We start from the raw sequence: 8,421 nt of genomic DNA, 5'->3' as shown, positions 1-8,421 counted from the left end.
AACACAAAATATTGATGAGATCTGTTTGTGCACTTTCTGAATTTGCTAGGTACTATGCAAAAAATGTTGAACTAACATATTAGAAAGTTAAAATGTTTTTAATATATCCTTGTTACCTTCTGAAGGGGAGGGCACTGCCTTCAGAACTTGTGTAGCATCACCATCGGTCACATGCAAGCGAATATAGGATTAACCATTTTGTAATCCTAAAGGAGGCACTGCCAGCATTGCTAGCTCCCACCATCAATTTTCTTGCTAATTCTTTGGTGGGTTTTAGCGGCAACTGGGGAGGCATACAAAACCACAACTAAATAAGATCAATGCACCATGGCCAACACTTGTTAACTGATTATCTAGTGATACACAAGAAAATAATTATACCAAACCAGGCATTACATATTTGGTCATAGTACATTGAGGGTAACATCCATATGAATAGATGGAAACTTACGTACTTCCTCCTCTTGGTTCCAATCATCATCGTCGTCAAACTTGATATTCTGCAGAGCGAGAATATATGAGTTAAACTTGAGAATATGGATGACAACTAAGTTATGCATCAACTGGTCTATCCATTTCATATTTGTTGATGTGAAGGAGCACACATACAATACACAATTTTACCAAAATGATGAACCTTTTAAAACCCAATTTTCTACCCCCAAAGAAAACATCGGTGCATATAAAGTTCTAAGATACTAACCTAATTATCACCATCATCAGAACTTTCTTCCTCTTCCACTTCCTTGAATTCCTCATATCAACATCGTTTTCAGTCTTCTCCTCTCCATCCTACAAGTACCAAGTATATCAGCATTGTGGCATAACCTCACTATTTTTGTAACATCAAACAGAGTGTAAGTCTTCAAGCCACTAATAAAATATCTGCAATAGAAAGATGCTTTCCAGATTGATTCCAACTTTCCTACAACTTGAAATATAACTAAAAGGTAATTATGGCTTTGCCATGTGCTTCCCTTCAAGTTTCTCAAATACGTTAAATGACTGAGCACCTGGGAAACAAAGATGGCAAGATCTATAAAAAGGACCAACGTACACAACACCTCAATAATATCTAGCCTAGAAGTGTTCGTTTAAGTTTCATTACTGCTAATAGACATGCCAATGGGATGGTGTAAACGAAGCAGTTTCCTTAAAAAGGGTCTACAAAATGTAATTGGCATGAGCAAAGTTCAGGGCAGAAGAATCAGCAACGAAATTCTGTTTGGGTATTGTGAAATATAGCAAACTTCTGTCTCTATCCCACCGAAGTTTTCTCTTAATTAGTTGTCCTCTAGAACCCGAGGCGAAAATAATATTGATGGTCTATTGTTCTGAAACAATATATTGGATCACATAATTGGTATTTACTTCAAGACTACCATGTAGTATTTCTGCAGAAAAAAGTAGAAACTGTACTTGTAAAAGATATTTAGAGAAACCAGTGTCCGACATCGTTGAGTAATAAACAAAGTAGTAATTCTGATCACCTGGCAGGAGCTAGCAATCCCGGAACATCTACACTTCAAAGCAATGTTATTTGGTAGTTAGAATCTTAGAGATAAGACACCCAAGGTGGAAACGTTAGCCTCTTGAAACTGTAGAAACCCAAATTATAAGTAGTCGAATGAACGAATCATCGCCCAATCTTAAACCTATTGTACTACTTCCAGAAAAACATCGATGATTTACAGATGTCGGATTTGTTCATCCTGGGAACCAAACAACGATTTCAACCACAGCATGGGTAAAGAAACGACTCCATTCATCCATACCACTTTCTTTGTTACATTCAGCTATAACAATCAGGTATTTTTATAGCTATAACATTCAGATATGTATCAGTAAATTGTATCTTCCATAGCTATGTATCTGTATACCTATGTATCTGACAACATGAGTATACGTATAATTTAGGGCAGGTGAAGCATAAAGTTACAAAATAACAAACAGAAAAATATAGAAAACTACATGTTTTCCTCCTCGATTTGTAAATACATGTGTTCCTCCTCGATGCAGGGCACGGCCGAGACAACTTTGCGCTGCTCCTCGCTGCCTGCAATGTGACCACGCCCTATCCTAGATACTTGTGTTCCAACTATTATGAAACGAATATGTTAGACATCAGCTTACTTGTTTATTTGATTCTTCGGTGGACAGAAACCAGAGAATCGGTCTGCGCAAATGTCAGTCAAGGAGCAGACCTTAATCCCAGAGTGTGGCGCACATGAGAGGGGAGGAGGTTCCTGGGGATGAACAACCAGCCATGGAGGCAATAACAGGAAGGGTGGCCGTCGCCCGTGCATCGCCTAGACAGAGCTTGGGGGAGGCTCTCTTCCTCTCATCTGCATCTCTTTCCTGATGAAATCATGAAAGCATATGATAAATCAATTTTAAGAAAATAAAACATTTCTAGACTTGAATCCAGCGGTAAACCTACATATGCCAGTAGCAGGAAACCACATGAACCGATGCCTTGACTGCATACCACACACCCGTGAGACATGGGGAATCAAACCAGAAAAAAATTCATGAGAGGTGACACAAGCGCAACGTACCAACGATGCCCGCCGCCGGAGTGGATCGGAGAAGGGGATGAGCCTACGGGCTGGGTGCTCTGCCCTCGCGTTGTTTGTCGACCACGGCGGAGATCGGGATCCTTCTTTCTCGGCGGAGAGGCGGCGGCTTGGCTATCATCAACAACATTATAGTGGAACCTAAATCTTATAAAGTAGTAATTCATGGATACTTCTGTTTTGTCACACATACCTCTGCTTTATAGGCATCAAAAAACTATAGATACTAATCCACAAAATGCCTCGAGTTCCATCCTAATATATCTTCTTCATTGGTTGCACATCATCTTCCTCAACTATGAGGCGGCCTTGCTTTTTACCAACCTAGATAACCTGGAATTAATCAATGAAACCATCAGTCAATTGAAGCTTGATAATCACATAATGCATGACTACTTTGAAGCAAAGGTTAAGTAACTACAGATTAGAACATATCAAGCTTGACCTATACTTTTTAACTAATAATCACTTTACCGGCCTCCATGACATATACTGGCATGGTATAATGACATAATAACATGCTTTTTTTCTTTCTAAATTGCATAATTGAAAAGAAGCATGAACTACAAGAAAAATAAATAAATAAAGAACCAAGCATTACATATTAGGTAGAGCATGTGACATTCATTGGCAAGCATGCTAGTACCTTTGGACCGCCTATAGGTATACTCTTGTGGGCGCTGGCTGGTGGCCGACATTATCATGAGATCATAACATTCTTCTCTTTTGTTTCTCATTTTCGTTTTCATTTTATTTCTCTTCCCTGCACAATTAGCATGCTCTCACACTTCCTCTATCAATGACAAGGCAGCTCTCCTGTGCACCATCTATGCTCCTGCCCTGTGTTTGTTTTTTTGTTAAAGAGAAACTTATTGTATTAGCGAGAGAGATAGAACTGCCTTATGGACCTCCAATAAATCATGCAAAAGCAAGATAATAGGTCAAAAGAAGCACATGTCCCAGAAGTTGTCACTCAATTTATATATAATCTATGAGAAATTATGCTGCTTAATTTTGGATTTGCAAAGTGTAAGCTTTTCACATCTGTAGGTGTAGCAGGTAATAGCTCTGAACCAAATTGGAAAAAAAATGAAGATTGAATCAATTCTATGCCTCACAATTTCTATGAACTCTACATAGTCACCGTTTAAACACCACATGGATAAAAAAAATATGAACTAAACTTGACAAAATAAAAAAATCAGAACCGTTCTATGGTTGGCCATCGATCGCCATATAGGGCAAGGTAAGTAGGCATACACGTACAAGAAAGCAAACAAGATTGATTAATACTTCAGTTTAACTTCAAGTGGTTGAGTTGGGACTTAGGAGGCTTTAGTAAGCAATAAAAATTACATTAGTTTAACATCAAGACCTTATACGTACCCTGTGACAGAAATCAAAAGAATATACATTGATCTTTCATTCAGTGGCACAAAGTAGAGAGCAGCATGTGGAACCTCTGTACAGGAAGTAAAATTACCTGAACACCAATCTTTATCTAACAGTTCTTAATTCTGTAAACTCCATCATACTGCACACCTGATTCAAGAGGATATGAGCAACGCTTCTATTTGTGGGACCTTTATAAGATAGTGTAGTAAATGTAAGTCCACAAACAAGATGATATGATAAAAAATATCAGCAGAATAGTAGATGGCCTCCATATATGCTAAAAAAATGTAACAACGAAAAGAAAATCATGGAAAACAATAACAGGCATCGTTAACACAGTTGAGCTAACAGCATGATGCCTTCATATTTATGGCAAGAAGAACATACGACACAACCCTTACAGGATAAATACGTACAGAGCAATCTAGATTTGATGAGATGAGATGAGATGTGCACGGGGGTAGGAAGCTCACCACCCAGCTGCTGCTGCAGCTGCAGGTCGTGCGTCTAGATCTGGGGCAGTCATTGATGAGGATACAGACCTGGGATAGGGTCATAGGCCTGACCTATACATCCTACCCAAGGTCACTACCCTAGAAGATAAGAAGTCCAAGAGGCAACGAAGAACCCCCAGTCAAAGATGTCGAGTGCAATCCACTCGATTAGTCATATCACTCGGGCACCCCCCCTGCCTGTTGTCACTTGATCATATGAGGAATCACTCGACCTACTGAAGGCCAGGAGTCACTCAGTTCTGTAACGGTCGGACATTCACTCCGTAGTCTTTAAGATCTTTAATAACACTTAAGGCTGGCGTTATCAGTAATGCCCCTACTTTATGTACATTAAGCCCCTTGTAATGGAGGATGGCTGGGGTCCTGGCGCACTCTATATAAGCTACCCCCTCCTCTGGGACAAGGGTTCACACCCCCTGTAACATCACATACATATAATCCAGTCGACCGCCTACGGGCTCCGAGACATAGGGCTATTACTTCCTCCGAGAAGGGCCTGAACTCGTAAATCTCGTGTGTACACCTTCACCATAGCTGAGATCTTGCCTCTCTATACCTACCCCCCCCCTTTCTACTGTCAGTATTAGAACCACGAAGGTTGGCGCCCACCGTGGGGCAGGTGTCTTAGCGACGTGTTGGTGAAGTTGCAATTTTTCCGATCATCATCATCATGGTTTCCAGGGGTGGATTGGCTGAGGGCCGCGAGGTCCATCTCGGCCTGCTCGTTTTCATCGCCGACGACTCCGCTTGGCTTCAGGAAGCTCCTCTTGACGTAGAGGCGCTCCCCGTCCGAGGGGCGACACACTTTCGCGCGTGCGTTCGCGGAATCCTTCTCCGGCAGTCGTCGACCCAGTATCGGTCGGCTCTGATGGTGTCTTCCCTCCGCGTTGTTCGCCGCCGCAAGCGATCCGGTCGGTCGCGGCTTCAGCGGTGGGTGAAACACGCGGTGGCTCGACATTCGGCCACTGATACGTCTCCAACGTATCTACTTTTCCAAACACTTTTGCCCTTGTTTTGGACTCTAACTTGCATGATTTGAATGAAACTAACCCGGATTGACGTTGTTTTCAACAGAACTGCCATGATGTTGTTTTATGTGTAGAAAACAAAAGTTCTCGGAATGTCCTGAAAATCCTCGGAGGCAAGTTTTGGAAAATATAAAAAATACTGGAGGAAGAATCAAGACCACGGGGCCCACACCCTGTCCACGAGGGTGGGGGCGCGCCCACCCCTGGGCGCGCCCCCCTGTCTCGTGGGCCCCCTGAGGCTCAGCCGACCTCAACTCCAACTCCATATATTCCGTCTCACGGAGAAAAAAAATCAGAGAGGAAGTTTTATCGCGTTTTGCGATACGGAGCCGCCGCCAAGCCCTAATCTCTCTCGGGAGGGCTGATCTAGAGTCCGTTCGAGGCTTCGGAGAGGGGGATTCGTCGCCATCGTCATCATCAACCATTCTCCATCACCAATTTTATGATGCTCACCGCCGTGCGTGAGTAATTCCATCGTAGGCTTGCTGGACGGTGATGTGTTGGATGAGATTTACCATGTAATCAAGTTAGTTTTGTTAGGGTTTGATCCCTAGTATCCACTATGTTCTGAGATTGATGTTGCTATGACTTTGCTATGCTTAATGCTTGTCACTAGGGCCCGAGTGCCATGATTTCAGATCTGAACCTATTATGTTTTCATGAATATATGTGTGTTCTTGATCCTATCTTGCAAGTCTATAGTCACCTATTATGTGTTATGATCCGACAACCCCGAAGTGACAATAATTGGGTGTCACGCCCAATATGCGACCCTATCCAAAAGGAACTCGAAGGTCCCACCAAGGATAGACCCGCATATTGAAACGCTTTTGCAAGGTGGATATCATTACATCAACATTACATGATAGATGGGGATACATGCATAAGGCATACAATGCCACACGAATACAACATTGCAATACATAAGAGCATCATCCGACTACGGATGAAACACAAACATAAACTCAAACGACATCCACCCTGCTAGCCCAGGCTGCCGACCTGGAACCTATCCCCTGATCGAAGAAGAAGCAGAAGAAGAACTCAACGCAAGCAAGCATCGCTCTCGCGTCATGATCATCGCACAACCTGTACCTGCAACTATTGTTGTAGTAATCTGTGAGCCACGAAGACTCAGCAATCCCATTACCATGGGTATCAAGACTAGCAAAGCTTAAAGGGAAAGGAAGGGGTAAAGTGGTGAGGCTGCAGCAGCGACTAAGCATATATGGTGGCTAACATACGCAAATAAGAGCGAGAAGAGAGCAAGCGGAACGGTCGTGAAGCTAGCAATGATCAAGAAGTGATCCTGAACTCCTACTTACGTCAAACATAACCCAGGAACCGTGTTCACTTCCCGAACTCCGCCGAGAAGAGACCATCACGGCTACACACATGGTTGATGCGTTTTAATTCGGATCTGGTGTCAAGTTGTCTACAACCGGACATTAACAAATTCCCATCTGCCTATAACCGCAGGCACGACTTTCGAAAGATTATACCCTGCAGGGGTGTCCCAACTTAGCCCATGACAAGCTCTCGCGATCAACGAAGGAATAGACCTTCTCCCAGGAAGACCCGATCAGACTCGGAATTCTGGTTTACAAGACATTTCGACAATGGTAAAACAAGACCAGCAAAGCCGCCCAATGCGTCGACAATCCCGATAGGAGCTGCACATATCTTGTTCTCAGGGCAACACCGGATGAGACATCCTACGAGTAAAACCAGCCCTCGAGTTGCCCCGAGGTGGCCCCGCAGTCTACTCGGTTCGAACCAACACTTAGACAAGCACTGGCCCGGGGGGGGGGCTAAAATAAAGATGACCCTTGGGTTGGCCGACCCAAGGGAAAGGATAGGTGGTGGTGAGGCAAATGGTAAAACCAAGGTTGGGCCTTGCTGGAGGAGTTTTATTCAAAGCGAACTGTCAAGGGGGTCCCATAAATCACCCGACCCCGTAAGGAACGCAAAATCCAGGAACATAACACCGGTATGACGGAAACTAGGGCGGCAAGAGTGGAACAAAACACTAGGCAAAAGGCCGAGTCTTCCACCCTTTACCAAGTATATAGATGCATTAATAATATAAGAGATATTGTGATATCCCAACCAAAATCCTGTCCACCATGGAGCAATCTTCAACTTCACCTGCAACTAGCAACGCTATAAGAGGGGCTGAGCAAAAGCGGTAACATAGCCAAACAATGGTTTGCATAGGAAAGGTGTCAAAGGTTAGAGGTTCATGACAATATGGGATGGCTCGATAAACAGGTGATAGGTAGCGCAGCAAAGCGATAGAACAAAGCAACTAGCATAGCAATGATAGTAATGAGATCCAGGGTAGCGGTCATCTTGCCTGAAATCCCGCAAGGAAGAAGAACGAGTCCATGAAGAAGACGAACGGGAGTAGTCGAACGAATCCTCACAATCGCAACATTACCGGAACTAAGAAGCAACACCGGAAAGAAACAAACAACATGGTAAACACACAAGCATAATCATGGCATGATGCACAATCAAGTATGATGCATGTCCGGTTTAAAGAGCATGGCATGGCAAAGTGCAACAAACAATACTACCAATTAAGTGGAGCTCAATATGCAACGAGTTGCATATTGACGAAACACCACATCAATTATTTAGTTTGATCTCGGTTATGTACCCAACAATATTAAATGTTATTAGCATGGCAAGGGGGTGAAACATAATGAAACTACCTATCTAGGCAAGTTTAAATGAGGCCGGAAACAACAAACAACAAGTCCGGAAAATCCCCATATGCACATTTTAGATTCGGTACTGTTCTGCCCTAAACAGAATTTTATTGTTGTTAAAAAGGAAAATAAAGTGGACCATGTTAATCTAGGCATTTTCCACCCCAAATACATATAAAGTTTATTAAATTCG

The 8,421-nt window shown here is 42.9% G+C and overlaps 1 long non-coding RNA gene across 1 annotated transcript; it reads right to left on the bottom strand.

Annotated features, from left to right (window-relative positions):
• Positions 1–224: 224 nt before the first annotated feature.
• On the bottom strand, positions 225–796 carry LOC123155914 (uncharacterized). Its single transcript, XR_006477668.1, has 3 exons — positions 704–796; positions 452–491; positions 225–283 (listed from the first exon to the last, which is right to left on the bottom strand). It is a non-coding gene; the product is annotated as an uncharacterized lncRNA (long non-coding RNA).
• Between the last annotated feature and the right edge of the window lie 7,625 nt (positions 797–8,421).

The sequence above is a fragment of the Triticum aestivum genome, chromosome 7B, assembly GCF_018294505.1.
Source record: "Triticum aestivum cultivar Chinese Spring chromosome 7B, IWGSC CS RefSeq v2.1, whole genome shotgun sequence".
Classification (NCBI taxonomy): domain Eukaryota; kingdom Viridiplantae; phylum Streptophyta; class Magnoliopsida; order Poales; family Poaceae; genus Triticum; species Triticum aestivum.
The sequence above is the reverse complement of the archived record's forward strand: the minus strand, read 5'-3'. Positions and strand labels throughout refer to the sequence as shown.